The sequence below is a fragment of the Acomys russatus genome, chromosome 7 (genome assembly GCF_903995435.1).
Source record: "Acomys russatus chromosome 7, mAcoRus1.1, whole genome shotgun sequence".
Taxonomy (NCBI): Eukaryota; Metazoa; Chordata; class Mammalia; order Rodentia; family Muridae; genus Acomys; species Acomys russatus.
In genome coordinates, this window is record NC_067143.1 from 55406616 (window position 1) to 55423030 (window position 16415).

General features: G+C 36.9%; 1 pseudogene; it reads left to right on the plus strand.

Annotated features, from left to right (window-relative positions):
• Nucleotides 1–2997: 2997 nt before the first annotated feature.
• LOC127192216 (olfactory receptor 52Z1P-like) lies at nucleotides 2998–3951 on the plus strand (annotated as a pseudogene).
• The last annotated feature ends 12464 nt before the right edge of the window (nucleotides 3952–16415 follow it).

Below are 16415 nucleotides of genomic sequence, written 5' to 3' on the forward strand. Positions count from 1 at the left end.
ATTTTCATCATATTCAGGTTACCGTGAGAGCTATTTTAGTTGATCCAAGTTTGTAGGGGGAAGTCTACCTTTGGCTATTGAAATGATTTTAACTATAAATGGGTATAATTTAACAGAGGTCAGACATACTCTTTGACCCAATCAAAGCTTCATAAAAATGGTTTATATCATTTCAAATGGATAAATTTGATGAGGGAGAATTATCTCAGACTATAAATGAAACAAAATTTCCAATATATATATAAATGTACAAAAACAAACATAAGGTTATTGATCACTCCACTTTACTCTGTCACTGGATAGAGATCCTATAATTGAGGAAGTATGTCTGTCATGGTTTGAGATTCCATGCCCTACCCTCACCCCCCACCTCAGTTTTCTGTGTACTTTTCTTTATTACTTTCAGTTTTCTAATGTAAAGGCACCCTTAGAAAACAAATACAACATGAGTTTTCCTCACTTGTTTAAGACAGAAATGAAAGAAAAACACACAACGGGCCTTGGTGTGGCAGATGGGGAAGACAGAGTCTCAGAAGAGAAAGAGCTGGCATTACAAAAATTTCTCATGATATGTTTTACTTTAGGGGTTGTTTATTTCTATTTTTATTTTTTGCACTAGTATTTGAAGTATTTGGTGATAGGGTAGAGTTTTGATGAGGGTTAAAAAGTAAACTAAGATATAAAACAGAAACAAAGGCCTTAGAATTGATGCAATTAGAAAGAGGATGAAAAATTAAATCACCTACATTTAAATAATAATTTCATGCACAATAGACTTTACAGCATTATAGATGTCTGATAATGGTTATTTATGGCGTCTCCTGCCTGGTTGCATGCACATTATAATACCAAGCATGCTGTAGACTATTTCATTGATCAAGATAAGCCTTGATTATTAGGGAGAAAAGTGAAATGATGTGAATTATAGTAAATTGGTGAGTCTCAGGTCAGGGCTTAGTGACTGCAGCGAGAAATGGAATCTATATAAATACTGTATAATGCCATCTCCATTTCTTTCATCACCATTGGTTATCAAAGTCATTATTAATAATCAAAATATCTTTGTATCCCCTGGAGATATATTTTAATATGTGAATACACATTCATAGAAATAAAATACTTTGAGCATAAATTACAAAGCTTAGCATAATAAATGAATGTATGACTACAGAGGATTTGCTGTGGGTCATAGAAGGAATGGATTGGAAGCATCAAGAATTGGAATTATGAAACTGACCACTATCATATGAATAGAGCAGTAGTGTCCTCTAACCAAACCTGTTTATCAGGTGTATTGCTACCATCTTGCAGAATCATTTGCCAGTCCACCCAGCATACCCTTTAAGTGTAAGGAAGCAGTGCTTTTTATGTGATGAAACCCATTGTCTTTATCCAGAACTGTTGATATATACTGACATGAACAACTAACCAAGTGAGAAATCTGCTGGGTCTTAGATTACCCTGTGCAGCCTCTCTTTCTGTTGAAATGTCCTTAATTCTACTTAAAAAATCCTTCTGGTGCTGTGCATGCTTCCAAACTCCTATGATCTCACTATCTGAAAAGCCAAAAGAGGAAGAGTACTCAAAGGCAATTTTGGGCCTAACGCAAGTGATTATATCAGAAAAGACAATCTTCTGCATAAAGTCTTCTAGATCTTTCACTACTAACAAACAAACAAAAAAAGATTTACTAATATTTATTTTGTATTGTACACACTTTAAAAATCTATTTTCTCTCTTTTAGAAGCTATAATATTTTCAAAACTTTTTAAAGTTGTAGTTGCTTTTTTAAAAATTAAAACATCTAGATCAAGTATGAAGTTTTTGCAAGGCTTCTATATGGTCCATTGTATTTTTTCTGAATTTTATTTTGTCTCAAAAGAAGTCCAAAAATTACTTTAATTCAATTTCTCTTATCATGATAGAATTTTAATTTTATAATTGTCTTTTCCTGTTGTTCCTTCACATTCATTTCTCTGGCCAAAACCAAGAGAAAGAAAATTATCTGAGATCTTTTAAATCACCCAGTTCTGTTTTTCTGTACTTGAGTGACAATTCTCTTAACGGTCACCTGTCTGGTAACATTCTGTTGTTAAAAAAACTTATGTTTCAAAAACTTGTCAATATAAGATGACTTAATTTTTTATTTCAACTATTATTCAAAACAACAAAAATGAAGACACATTAATTAATGATGGTGATAATACTACTAACAGGGATATGTACTAACAGGGATATGTACTAACAGGGATATGTACTAACAGGGATATGTACTAACAGGGATAGGTGGTACAGGTGTGACACTAGCAAGAGAGAAGGATGAGGCAATACTGAGAACAGGCTCAACGGTTGTTTAGCAGAAACATGTACACGTTACAATCATGAAACATACGAAGTTCAAAAGGAAAAGAAGAGGAAACTCTTTGGTGAAGTGCCTTATGTTAAAGTATGAGGACTGATTGTCTTTGACTCAGTAGTCGTCATATCCAAAAAACAAAATGGAGGGCATGAGGATGGCCAAGTGGTCTAAGGCCCCAGTTTTGAGGTCATCTTGCAAAATGCCACAATAATATCCTGACTATGAGTCAAAACTTCAGAAAAAAAGAAATGTATTAAACATTAGAAATTATTAATCTGGCAAAAGGTTTTTACAGACATTCATTTTGATGCTACCATAATAAAATGTTAAGAACAGTTTCTAGAATACATGTCAAACAAATTTAAGTTTTGTACAGGTACTACAGTTTTCACTACTACCAGTAATAACAGCCTTATTAAATTTTCATTTATATTCTGTTCATAAAATGTTTCTGTATTATTATATATTAATATTGGTTGGTGAAAGATCATTTCCTTTTTTTTTAGTATTTTTCTCTTTTGGCAATTTTTCCTCAAGTACTTTCTGAATTATTTTCTCAGAAAAATTAAGCCAAAAAATTAACCATGATTCATGATTTTTTTTTATCACCATCTCCAGTATCAAAAGCAGAATAAAAAATGACAACATCTTCAACCTCTTTAAATTACACCAATCTCAGAGACATCTGGTATACCATGATTGGGATTCCAGGACTAGAAGATGCACACATTTGGCTCTCAATCCCCATCTTTTCAATGTACATACTATCTGTTATAGGCAATATATTGCTGATATTTCTGATCTCCACTGATGGTAGTCTTTATGAACCCATGTACTTTTTCCCATGTATGTAGGCCTTGGCTGATACATTCTTGTCCAAAGGCTTTAGGGATCATCTGGTTCCAGGCTGGAGGAATTTCTTTTGCTGGATGTGTGCCTCAGATGTTTTTTTTTCTCCACTTCATCTTTGTGACAGAGTCTGGCATACTGCTATCCATGGCATTTGATTGTTATGTGGCTATCTGCTATCCACTAAGATACACCAATATTCTAACACCATCTGTCACCAGCAGAATGGGCATTGCATCTGTTATTAGAAGCTTCTTCATCTGTTTTCCCCTAATCTTTCTTGTGTATTGGCTTACTTACTGAGGAAAGAACATTATTCGTCATTCCTACTGTGAACAGATGGGCATTGCCAGGTTGACCTGTGGCAGCATCAAGGTCAGCATTTACTATGGAGTGGCTGTAGCTCTATTTTCCGTATACCTTGATGTGGTACTGATCGTTGTCTCATATGCTCTTATACTTTGTGCTGTGTATAGAATACCTTCCCAAGATGCCTGACTAAAGGCTCTAGGTACTTGTGGCTCCCATGTCTGTGTTATCTTGTTGTTTAAGGACCAGTTTTCTTTTCTCCCCTTGCTCACCGGTTTGGAGGTCACCACATGCCACTGCATGTTCACATCCTCCTTGCTAACTTTCGTGTGGTTCTACCACCTTCCCTCAACCCCATCATTTATGGAGTGAAGACCAAACAAATTCAGGAGATAGTCGTCCAGTTTTTCTCTCTGAACAGAGTACTTTGTTGACATAAAACAAGCAAGGTGTGCACAGTGAAATGCTTATTTGGCTCGACCTATCCCACTCTGATATGCATTTCCTCACAGAGCCATTAATCTTTCTAAACAAATATATCTATATAGATTCATATTTGACTTCATTAAAAACAATGGTCAGAACATTCTCCACAGTTGAGTGGAGAGCGGGATATGACTTTCTCACGTACTCGGGTGCCTCACATTTGACCATGTCCCCTGGAGGGGGAGACCAGGTGGCACTCAGAGGAAGGACAGTAGGTTGCCAAGAAGAGACTTGATACCCTATGAGAATATACAGGGGGAGGTAATCCTACTCAGGAACAGTCATAGGGGAGGGGAATAAGGGGAAAATGGGAGGGAGGGAAGAATGGGGGGATACAAGGGATCAGATAACCATTGAGATGTAACAAAAATAAATTAATAAAATAATTAAAAAACCAAATTCTAAAGGTAAAATTATTTTAATATCATAAGTTTATGTCATCAGAATTATTTTCTCAGATAATTGCCATCAAATAAATTATCATAGTAAGCAAAGATAATATATTTGAGACTTTAGCAAAAGAAATTCTAGATTTATCAAAAAATGCCTACTTGGGAGACCTGATTTTAGGATATAATACATGACAATTCATCCTGTATTACCTATTATAACTCTAAGGTATTAGTGAGGAACTTTGAAATAATATAATAACAATAAAGCCTAATTTTATTAAATTTGGTAGATACAATTAAATTTTGGTCTACATGTTCACAGTGAAGGAGAGAAATTATCTTTACAATGATTGTCTCAGTTTTACATGACCTTTGTTCATTTTGACCTAAATGTTTCCCAAGACTGGTTTTGTTTTCAGTATTTTCTTGAATAACCATGTTAATATAGTTTTAGGTAGAGGGCCAGAGGCTAGAGAGAAGATTCAGATGTGAAAGGATCTTGCTACTCTTGCCAAGGACTGTACTTTGGTTCCCAGCACCCATGTTGGATAGTTCAAAACTGTAGGTAACTCCAAGGTGTCTTGCACCCTCTTCTGGCATCCACCATTACCACATACACTGGGATATTCTCACACAGAGACACATCCATACAAATAAAGTTAAAATAAATCTTGCTTAAAAATGATTGGTTCTATTTACAAAATCAGGCTTCAGAAACAGATATTCTTAACAAATCTACCTTTAATAGAGTTGAACTGGCATGGTAAGAGACAAAAGGGGTGGTTCTGATCCCACGTTTAAGAAGGGGCTTGACAGCCAATGACTGAATGGTTCAGTCAGAACCCAGACAAAGAGAATGCAGCAGTCTATGTGTGGGCATGTGTGCATATACTTGTGTGTGTATACATATGTATGTGTGTGTTTATTCTGTGGTCTTCGTTTTCTTTGTTCTTTGTTTTTTCACTTCTTTTATTCCAAGATGAGGAAAATAATCCCTAAGAAGCCATAATAAGAGATAACAGTTGGTTTCTGAGCCTAAGTGAAGTATCTTTACAGACTGTGGTGATGGTGGACCATTTTCTTCCATTGATAAATGGTCTATTACATATACGCCATGAAGCTTAAGCTTATGATATGCATAATCTAGAAAACTAGGGAAATTGACCTGAAAAAGGCAACAGCATGAACTTGTTCCTGACAACTATGTCAAAATTACACAGAAAATAAAATTAGTCAAAATAAAGTAATGAACCAAGAGTCCTGTGACTTTGAACAATTCCATTTAGTGAAATAAGATATGTAACTTATTTAGACATATACTTTCTAGTATACAATGTGGGTTTATGACTAACCATTACATTGCTGATTATAATTTACTTATTCTGGTCCATATTGGACTCAGCAGCTGTTTTAAAAGCTCTATATTTGATGGAAGTTTCAGACATATCATAAATGACTTAGAAATACTAGGCATATCACGGATCTTGGAAAAGAACTTCCAACAACCACTTTATTAAACCAGCATAAATGCTAAATATTTTCTCATATCTACAAATAAATGTGGTATTTACCATCCCCTCATCAAAGAAAGTTTCCTTAGAGACAAAGAGACCACCACAGAAAACCGTAATCAATCATAAGGTGGAGTTGTGGAGCTTGATACTGTTGAATGACTATTAATATTTAATATTGAATTATTATTTTAGTGAAATCAGTGGTTCCTCCTTAACAGGCTTTATACCCATAGAACCACACAGAGAGACCAGGTTCTATTTAATCATCATGCAGCGCAGTGCTGTGTTCCATAACTACTCCATTGTAAGTCTCAATGCTAATATAGTTTCTTCCCATTCATAGTTCCCATATTATGCTTGCTTTTAATCCATCTCTGAGGTGCAGTTCCTTTCTCTTGATGCTTCCTGGTCTTCTCCTCATGGCTCCTCCTCATGGCTCCATCCTCTCCTACCTTCTCTATCTCTTCCCCTCACTCAATCAGGGCCCAATAAAAGGCACCTTTTCATCCAGTAATAAACTAATATGCAATAATATTTATGGAACATGTATGAAAACTTTCAGGCAAGATTTACATTTGCGATATCCAGTACATATGCATTTGGCACCATAGGAGAAAATATTATCTATCCTGTCTATGCGAGTCCAAAGTCCAATAATCTGCGAGACCTAAATGATTCTCTATCATATCTCATCTCTATCAACCTAAAAGTACCTTCTTAACTCCTAAACAATGAAGCTTAACTGTAAAACTAAACTCTCTGGTCTTCAACCTCATCGGCAACATGAGAAGAAATGAAATTAAGTACCTGAGCAAACAGGAAGTGCATGTTAGCAGCTTCCAAAATGAAAAAAAATGACAGACAGTTTGTTACATGGTCAGCAAACCAAAAACATGAGTTGATCAATAATTAACTTGCATTACTTGATTATCCTAAACAACCCGCCATAGCCCTTTCAAAGGTTTTGGAAGTAAACCATGTATTATAAATGAGTTGTATAGGTTCAATACCTCATACTAGAGTATAAATGCACACACACACACGCACGCACGCACGCACATGCACATGTATGTATAGTGAAAAATAACTTTAAATTTGAATTCTATACCAATGTATCAAAATTAAACTTAATTTGGATTTATATATAATTTTTTTTTTACTTAAACATATCTTTAATTTAAAATTAAAAGCAGTATGTTCTTCAATATATGACAAACCTTTTAGGTCTTTCAAATGACTAGTGGGTAAAGCATAACCCATTGGGTGTAGCTTCCTTCCGCAGCTGTCCTCACTGACCGCAGCTGCTGTCCATGTCCCAGTGCACTGGGTAGCTATGTGTCCGTGCCAGCTCAATCCGTTGTCAAGATGTGCTCTAGGCTGCTGGTCAGGACTGAGGAGCCACTGACCAGTCTATAACTGTTTTTCCTGGGTCATTGTCCATTTTTGGGGAAGCCCTATAGGGTTACTGACCTCACCTCTCCATGGAAAATGTCCAGATGCCTGTTCCTTCTAACACACCTTTGGGATGTCTTTTAGAGAATCTCAAATCCCTATGCCTACATTAAGGGCTTCTAAGTTTACATGCCTCTGCAACCTACCAATGAATTAAAAATAACCTTATTTGTGAGTAACAATTAAGGCCTTATGTTGAGGAGTAGATTCAATAATCTGATTTGTGTACTATCATCTCTATATATTTTCTGTACTTCACTTGTTTCTTTTCAACCGCTATCTCTGTACCCGAGAAAGAAAGAAATATGAAGGAAAAAAGAGAGAAATTTCTCAGTCTAACCTTGCTTCTCTCTGAATAAGACCAATAATAACTTATAACCAATTTGCAATGACAATAAACACCCATAGCCCAAAAACCTCCCCAACTCCCCTTAAGGGAATTGGGGCATGAATATATTTTGATTATTGAATGTAATAAGATTTCCTTTCCTTTCTCCAGAGTCCTGCTGTCTTTTTTCCATTAATTAACTAATTTATTTACTTTGCATCCTCATTGCAATGCCCTCTCTCCAATCCTTTCAGTTCCACTCTCACACCCTATCCCAACATTCTCTCCTTCTCTTTGCCTCAGAGAAGGAGAGGTCCCCCAGGGGTATCAACCCACCCTCTCACATCAAGTCTCAGCAGGATTAAGCACATCTTCTCTCCCTGAGGACAGACAAGACAGCCCAGCTAGGGTAAAGGGATCCAAAGACAGGGACAGAGTCAGAGGCAGCCCCAGCTCCAATTGTTAGGTGACCCACAGGAAGAACAATCTGTTCATCTGCTACATATGTGTAAGTGACTTAGGCTCAGGCCATGCATGCTCTTTGGGTGGTGGTTGAATCTAGGTAAGCCCCCATGTGGCCAGGTTGGTTTACTCTGTAGTACTTCTTGTGGTGTCCTTGGACCCTCCAATTCGCTCAATTTTTTTTCCCTCAGTCTTTCACAAGACTCTCTAAAGGCCATCTATTGTTTGGCTGTGGGTCTACATCTGTTTCAATCAGCTGCTGGATGAAGTCTCTCAAAAAACAGAGTGGGCTCCTGTCTACAAGCACAGCAGAGTATCGTTAAGAGTGACAGGGTCTAGGTCTCTCCTATGGGGTGGTTATCAAGTTGGGTTAGTCATTGGATGACTGTTCCCTCAATCTCTGCTCCACCTTTGTCCCTGCACTCTTGTAGACAGGACACATTTTAATTTGAAGGTTTTATAAGACGGTTTGTGTCCTCCTCCTTCCATTGCAAGTCACACCTGGCTACAGGAGTGTACAAGTTCAGGATCCATATATATATCACTGCTAGGAGTCTCAGCTAGGGTCACCCCATAGACTGCCAGGAGACTTCCCTGTCTCATGTCTCCATCTCATCCCAGAGATGGCGCTCACCACCACTTTATGCTCTCTCCCAGCCCCTGCCCTCCCCACATCTTATCCCTACTCCCTTTGCCACTCAGTTCCCTCCCTCCATCCACTTCAGATGTCCTTCCTACTTAGTTTCTTTGGGTTAGTGGACTGTAGCATAGTTACCTTGTACTTTATGGCTAATATCTATTTATAAGTGAATACATACCATATGTGTATTTCTGGGTCTGGGTTACCCAAAGAAATGTTTAACGTCATTAGTCATCAGGGAAATGTAAATCAAAATAACTCTGAAATTCCATCTTACGTCTATCAGAATGGATAAGATCAAAAACTCAAGTGATACCCACCACATGCTGGCAAGGATGTGGAGCAAGGGAAACGCTCCTCTATTGCTCATGGGAGGGAAAATTTTGTGCAACCGTTTTGAAAATCAATAGGGCAATTTTTCAGAAAATTGGAATAGTTCTACCTCAAGACCCAGCTATTCCACTACTGTTCATATAGCCAAAAATGCTCTTCCACACCAAGAGGACACTTGCTCACCTATGTTCATAGCAGATTTATTCATAGTAGGCAAAAATTGGAAACAGCTTAGATGCTCCTAAATGGAAGAATGGATAAAGAAAATATGATACGTTTACACAATGGAATTTTACCCAGCTTTTAAAAACAAGGGCATCATGAAATTTAAAGGAAAATGGATGTAACTAAAGTTTTTTATTGCAGTAAAAAGCTAGAACCAGTATAAAGAGGTAAAAGGTTGTTGAAAATAGAAAGAAAAGAAACCTAAGAGAATTTTTCTGTCATGAAAAAAGGAAAAGAGACACAGGTACAGACAGGTAATAGAGACAATAAATTCAGTTTCAGGTTCAGCTGCACATTTTATTGTCATTGTCCATATTGTTGGGCTGTGAAAAGATAAACAACCAATGTGTACAAAGATACAGATAGTAATACCTTATTTTCTGCTTTACTATCTGAAAGAAATTCTCTGGCACATTCTATCAACTATGGCAGAGAGGCAATAAAGTGCTGACTCTCATGTAGCATGGCTACTCCAAGAAAGTGTGAAAGAGGCCTGAATTTCTCTCTTCTTCAAAAGCAGAAGGGGCCTCAGAGTCCCTTATTGCACTGCAGGATACTCAAAAGCCATGTCCAGTTCCACTTTTGAATTTGCCAAGGTAATGAAGACTTTAGGCAGGTGAATATGCCTGTAATGTTCTGGATATAAATGTCAGAGTCTTAAACATTATATAAAATGGGCTTCAAAGCTTGAGAAGTGTGGATGAAATTAAGAAATGAGTCACTTAATACAGAAGAGAAAAATCTATCAAAGTTCAACAGAGGCCACAGAAACATTTGATTCCCCAAGGAAAGAAGATAGGTGTGTTGAAGGACAGCTATCACAATGTGTTCAGCAATCCAAGGAGGGGACGTGGGGTCTGCAGTGAATGTAAAGCAGCCACAAACTAACACACATTTGCACACACACACACACACACTCTCTCTCTCTCTCTCTCTCTCTCTCTCTCTCTCTCTGTCTCTCTCTCTCTCTCTCTCTCTGTCTCTCTCTCTCTTCAGGTGGATGAAGTAAGGCTCCATCAATCTACAACTTCACACATATATGTACATTATACATACATACATACATACATACATACATACCTACATTTTGTGGATGGAGCAATGATCCAATCATTTCACATATATACACACACATATACATACATGTTACATATTCACATACTAGGTGAATGGGGCAAAGTTCCAACAACTTTACTTTTCTCCCACAGCTTATATATCCCAGGAAAATCTTTCAAACAGTGCAAAAATAACAACGTGGTACCATTCTATTTTCCTTTAAATGAACAATAACAATGAGTATACATAGAAAAAACATGTTCTCCAATACCCTCACATGATCCATTGCTTTATGTATGATGGATAAAAAAAATATTCTCAAGAACCCACGTATATTCACAACTAAGCAACTTGTTGTAGTTTAATGAAGTGTAAAAAAGCGAGCTAATTTTCTCAGCCAGTTTCTCTTACTGGCAGACTGCAATTTACGGTTATAAAGAAAGATAAATTATTTTGTTACTTATCTTTTAAAAGTAATGTTATAATAATTTAAAAGATCATAAATATGCCCAACAAAGAAAGAGAACATCAGACCAATTTCTCTTATGAACATTGATACAAAAATACTCAGTAAAATAAAATACTTGCAAACCAAAGTCAAGAACACTTTAAAACTATTGTCCACCATGACCAAGTTGGCTTCATTCCAGGCATACAGGGATGGTTCAATATATGGAAGTCCATCAATTTAATCCACCATATTAACAAACAGAAAGAAAAAAACATATGATCATCTCCTTAGAAGGTAAAAAAGCATTTGACAAAATCAATACCCATTCATGTTTAATTTCTTGGAGAGATCAGGGCTATAAAGTACATACCTAACCATAATAAAGATGATACACAGCAAGCCGATAGCCAACATCAAATTAAATGAAGAAAAACTCAATGAAATTCCACTAAAATCAGGGACTAGATAAGGCTATCCACTCTCTCCATATCTCTTCAATATAGTACTTGAAATTCTAGCTAGAACAGTAAGACAAGTAAAGGAGATCGAGGGAATCCTCACCAGAATAGAGGAAGTCAAAGTATCCCTATTCACAGATGATATTGTATGTAAGTGACCCCAAAAATTCCAGCAGAGAACTCCTACAGCTGATAAATGGATTTGACAAAGTGACTGGAAACAAAATCAATTAGAAAAGTCAGGAGCCCTCCTGTATACAAATGACAAACTGGCTGAGAAGAAATTAGGAAAACTACACCCTTCACAATAGCCACAAATAATACAAAGTATCTTGGCGTAATTTAACCAAGCAAGTGAAAGACTTATATGAAAAAAAAACTTCAAGTCTCTGAAGAGGGAGATTGAAGAAGATACCAGAAGATAGTTCAAATGCCAAATTATTCAAGATCCTTGAGCATCTGGGTTAGAGGGAAAACTCCTTCTCCAGTCTACCCCTTAATGAAGAGAAAAGCTGCCTTCATAGCTCTGTGCTTGGAAATGTATCTGACAAAGAGCAGTGAAAAAGAAGGTAGACCGCCTATGCCAGTGCATTCTAAAGGGGTAAATGATTATGTCTGCCTGAATGGAATAGTGAAATGCTCCCCTCAATGGCCGCCACGCCTGGAGACATGAATATTGGCATCCGAATTTCCTGTTTATCCATGCATGACCTATGGACTGAAAATAAACTACCCTTAAGAGCTCATAGGTATTTCTTAAGGAATATGATCTTCTGGCATTTTCTTGACATTTTCTATTTGAATAAATTATGAGGAAACATCAACACAGTAAAAAGAAAAAATCCAAAGCAGACTTTATATTCTTGGGAACGCAGAGGAGAACAAAGTAAAAGCAATTCACAAATGAATAGTAGATGGGGGGGGGGGGGTGTTTCCAGTCTGATTTATGTTACATTGTTGCAAAATTTTAAAAAGCTAGTTAGTAGATTGTTAGCTTTTACGTGTTGCCTCTTTCTGCTTTTTGTATGAAGGTCATGGGAATATATTTCTCATCTAAGTATGGCTCACTCTCAAGTGACTCCCACTGCTGGAGGCTTGAGCTGAAAAGTTGATCCGGTCCATAGTAAAATATTTAAATGTGCTTTTACACTTTCCAGTGTTGAAAAGAAGCAGGCCGACTTAAGACTGTCTTCTTTAGAATTTTTAAATTAAACTTATTTTTCAGTGATAACTAAAACACAAAATTATTATGCATCTTCCACATGATATTTGGACATGTACTCAATATATTGTAGAATGTTTAAAATCAGATTAGACATATCTGTCTCCTTTAGCATTTACTATTTCTTTGTGATGAAAATGTTAAAAAAAATACTTTATTCTAGCTTTTGGAAATACATTGTAGATCATTGTTATTACTAGGGAGTGTCTCTTAAAAGGCTAAAAAACAACATCTGACCTCAGCCTATCAAGCCTGAGGACTAGGGGATGGAGGGAGAGAGGATGAGGGATGGAGGGGGAATGGGAGAGGATGCAGGAAGGGGATAAAATAGGGATGTGAAGAATTTAAACTGCAGAACAAGGAAGTAACTTATATTGCTAATCCCATTATATGGGAATCGATGTGAGACTGGTTGACACGTGAATGTTTAGGCATAGACAATGCTACTTGTTGACTACAGAATCCCCTATGAATTATTATTGAATGGCATTCTTCATATGGCACGAATGAAGATTTGGAGATGTCTTTTGTTCTGCTGATACAAAGAGCAGAGAACCAGGCAGCCCTCATACATTTATAATTTTAGGACTGTATAATGCTTGTGAGAAATTATGTTTTCAGAACAAAAGAATCAGACACTGACATTGGATCTGACCTGACAGAATTCATTCCTCTCAGCATGCTGGACACTGACATCTTGCATCCTTCATGTTCCAGCACCAAATCCTTCAGTTGCTGTTCCTCATCAGAACAAGACAGCTCCCAGGACACCTTCGAAGAAAGCTTCTGATCCCAATTGGTCCAGCATTTCAGACTGTCCTACACAGGACTCTAATTAAGCATAGAATATCTCAGCACTTAAAAACTGGACCACAAATGCTATTCCTAGCTTGTTTAAGCATTTTTTTCCATTTTATTTGGGCCCCTACATGGATATTGCTTTTCCCAAATCAGCCAGGAGAAACCTCAAGAGAACAAGGCCTCATCTCATTTAAGTGGGGTGGGTAAGCTTTTGGTTGCTTTCTTGGGCTACAGAAGGTTATTTTCAATGAGAGTTGGTTATAAGTTATTATTGTTCTTATTTAAGGACAAAAAGTTGGACTCAGGGGTGTCTCTTTTCTTTTCTTTTTATACTTTTATTTTATTACACATGTATAAAACTACATACAGCAGAGAGAACCATGTGACAATCATGAGAATAATGAGTTCTATATATGTTACATTCATAGTGACTTGGCCATCTGCATTTGTCTTGTTTGAAGTGTTTTTCCTGTCTTGTTGGGTCTAGATTTCTGAATGAGATTCAATATCTATCTCATCTCAACTCTAATAGCTTAACTTCTTTATCTTGATCTAAAACGATCTTGTCCCCTAACCAGCTAAACTTGGTTATAGAACTATATTATCTTCTCTTCAATGCCCCTCAGAGGCTTGAGAAGGAATAAAACTTAAGTTCCTGAGTGAATCAGCAGTGTGGGTTAGCCGTTTCCAAAATGTACAAATTGACTTAAGACAGTTTACTGCCTGACCAGTCTCCCAATACACTTTATAATGTTGGAGTCTCATCTTCAGCTTTCTGGCCTAATATTTCTGCCAGACTTGTTTGCAGGGCAGGAACTATTGAGGACTTGCTTACCCTGGCTTGGCAGAGTGCGGCCATCTACTCTGCCTGCATCTAAGTTGCCCATTTTTAGGCAGATTCTGTTAGTGGCAAACGGGGACATTTTGCACCAAGATGCTACAGGCCAGCTCCAGCACACAGGGTAGAGCCATGAGGGTTGCGGAGTTGGCCAAAGTTTCTCTATTTAAGGTAACTCTTCATATTTCAGGCTGGTAGCCTTGCAATTTACACTTTAACTTTTGAAGTTCCAGGCTTGTGGACTTGCTATTTACACTTTAACTCATAAAGTTCCAGGGCTGGGTGTTTGCTATTTATACTTTAACTCTTCAGGCCTTCTGGGTCCTCTGCTACCACAACAGTCCTCTAGCTAAGGACCTTGGTTATTTAACAGTAGAAGGTCTTAATCAACTAAGCAGTGAGTTATGAGTGGTTGTAAAAGGAAGAACCTCAGTTACTTTGGACTTGGTGGCTTAGCAGTGAACAGAGGTTTGCCAGAAGCTAGAGATCTAATTAAGAAGGTTGATAAAACACTAGACACCATTTATCTACATATACATAAACATACAAACATACATACACATATATATAATAGTCAATATATACAAACAATTAGACATAAACAGACACAGACAGCACATTTTTTAATGAAGCAGATGGCTTCTATGACTATTTAGTTCTGTCTTGGGTTTTTATATGATCTAATACAAGGGTCCTTTATGTATGAAAAAATTACCTCATTCAAAAATAGATTCAATCATTATATAAAAGGGAGTTACAGTAGGACTATTGTAACTAATAGCTAACCAGATAATAAGTTTAAAGCAGTGGTTTTATCTATATGCTCATTGTGAGGTCAAAGAGGAAGTTTTATCTTTTTCTTATTTCAAATGCATGCTATGTGTTCAAAGAAGACGTTTTTATGCCAAGGTTTTTCTAAAAAGAACAACTGCCTGTGTTGCCTTATATGGATATCCACTCCTTCTTTGTTTTTATATTCATAAGGTCTTTCTTATTGTGGTGTACACCTGGGCCCTATACTAGGACTAAACTTAAAATGAATGTATTTCCTTGATTATTAATTACTTCAATCTTATTTTCCTTCTTGGTGTAATTCACCTGGAGGTTCATAGAGCTCCTACAGTTTTTACTATATTGTAGTATATTTTAAGGTTATTTGAATCAATTAAAAAGCATTATCAAGAATTATAAGATCATCTGTAGGATACCTGCCCAACAGAGATAGCAGTACCTATAAAGGAATATTATTATTCTACAGACAGTGATGGTCATGCCATGCCAGATACATGAAACAAGCATGGAAAGACAGTATAGCAACAACAAGCAATCCTGGGGCAAAATTCTTTGGGCTTTGCCTAAATCAGGGATACACCCATTCCTCAGCCATGCAAGAATGAGTATGCTGCATCCAGAAGCTCACTTGCTTGCTTTTGGCAATCCAGCATTTTATTGCTCCGAGGAAGAGACTTAAAAATGAGAAAGCTGTGTCTGGTCAATAGAAACTTAAAAATGATTCTTGGAAAGATGGTATCAAGAATTGATATGTGCATATCAGGAAAGGTTGCTTGGTAAAACAAGCATGTCTCTATCTGCAATTTTAAAAGTATTATGACAGAGAAGTTCCATTTGATGAATGGACCTGTAGCCACAAACAGTTACTTTTTCTCTCACCTTGCATAACTCTGGACCTGTACTTGCTGCCATCTGAGTATGTGCTCATGTCCACAGGACATGCCTGACTAGACATGTACTTTTGATCTGCTGAAATTGTGTTTTGTTGTGCAAAATATGGTTGGGGGGGGGGCGATGACTGCCCCAGTGGGAGGAGAGAAAAATGAAGAGAAATTATTGGAAGCTTTTTATAATGAAGGGGCTTATGTATTACTGATGTTAAGAGTTCTTCAAATAAAATAATTAATGATGTTATTGCTCAGGTGAGCTGGGCTGTGAGGATATAAATAAAGATGGCTTGAGCTATGAGCTAAACACTTGTTTGAATGTCAGCAGATGGTCAGCATCTTCCCTTTGCTCCTACTCTCTTCCCTGTCTCGGGAACTGAACCTTTGCATATGGCGCTATTCTCCAGCAATGAGTTTCTTAAAAACCTTATTTGTAAATTCTTAAGTGGTAACATGAATAACACTAAATAAAGTACAAGGGTAATGAGAAATTATCTATGGAGTGAAATACAATAGCAGATGTAGCAAAAAAATGTTAACTTCAAATCAAATTATCTCACC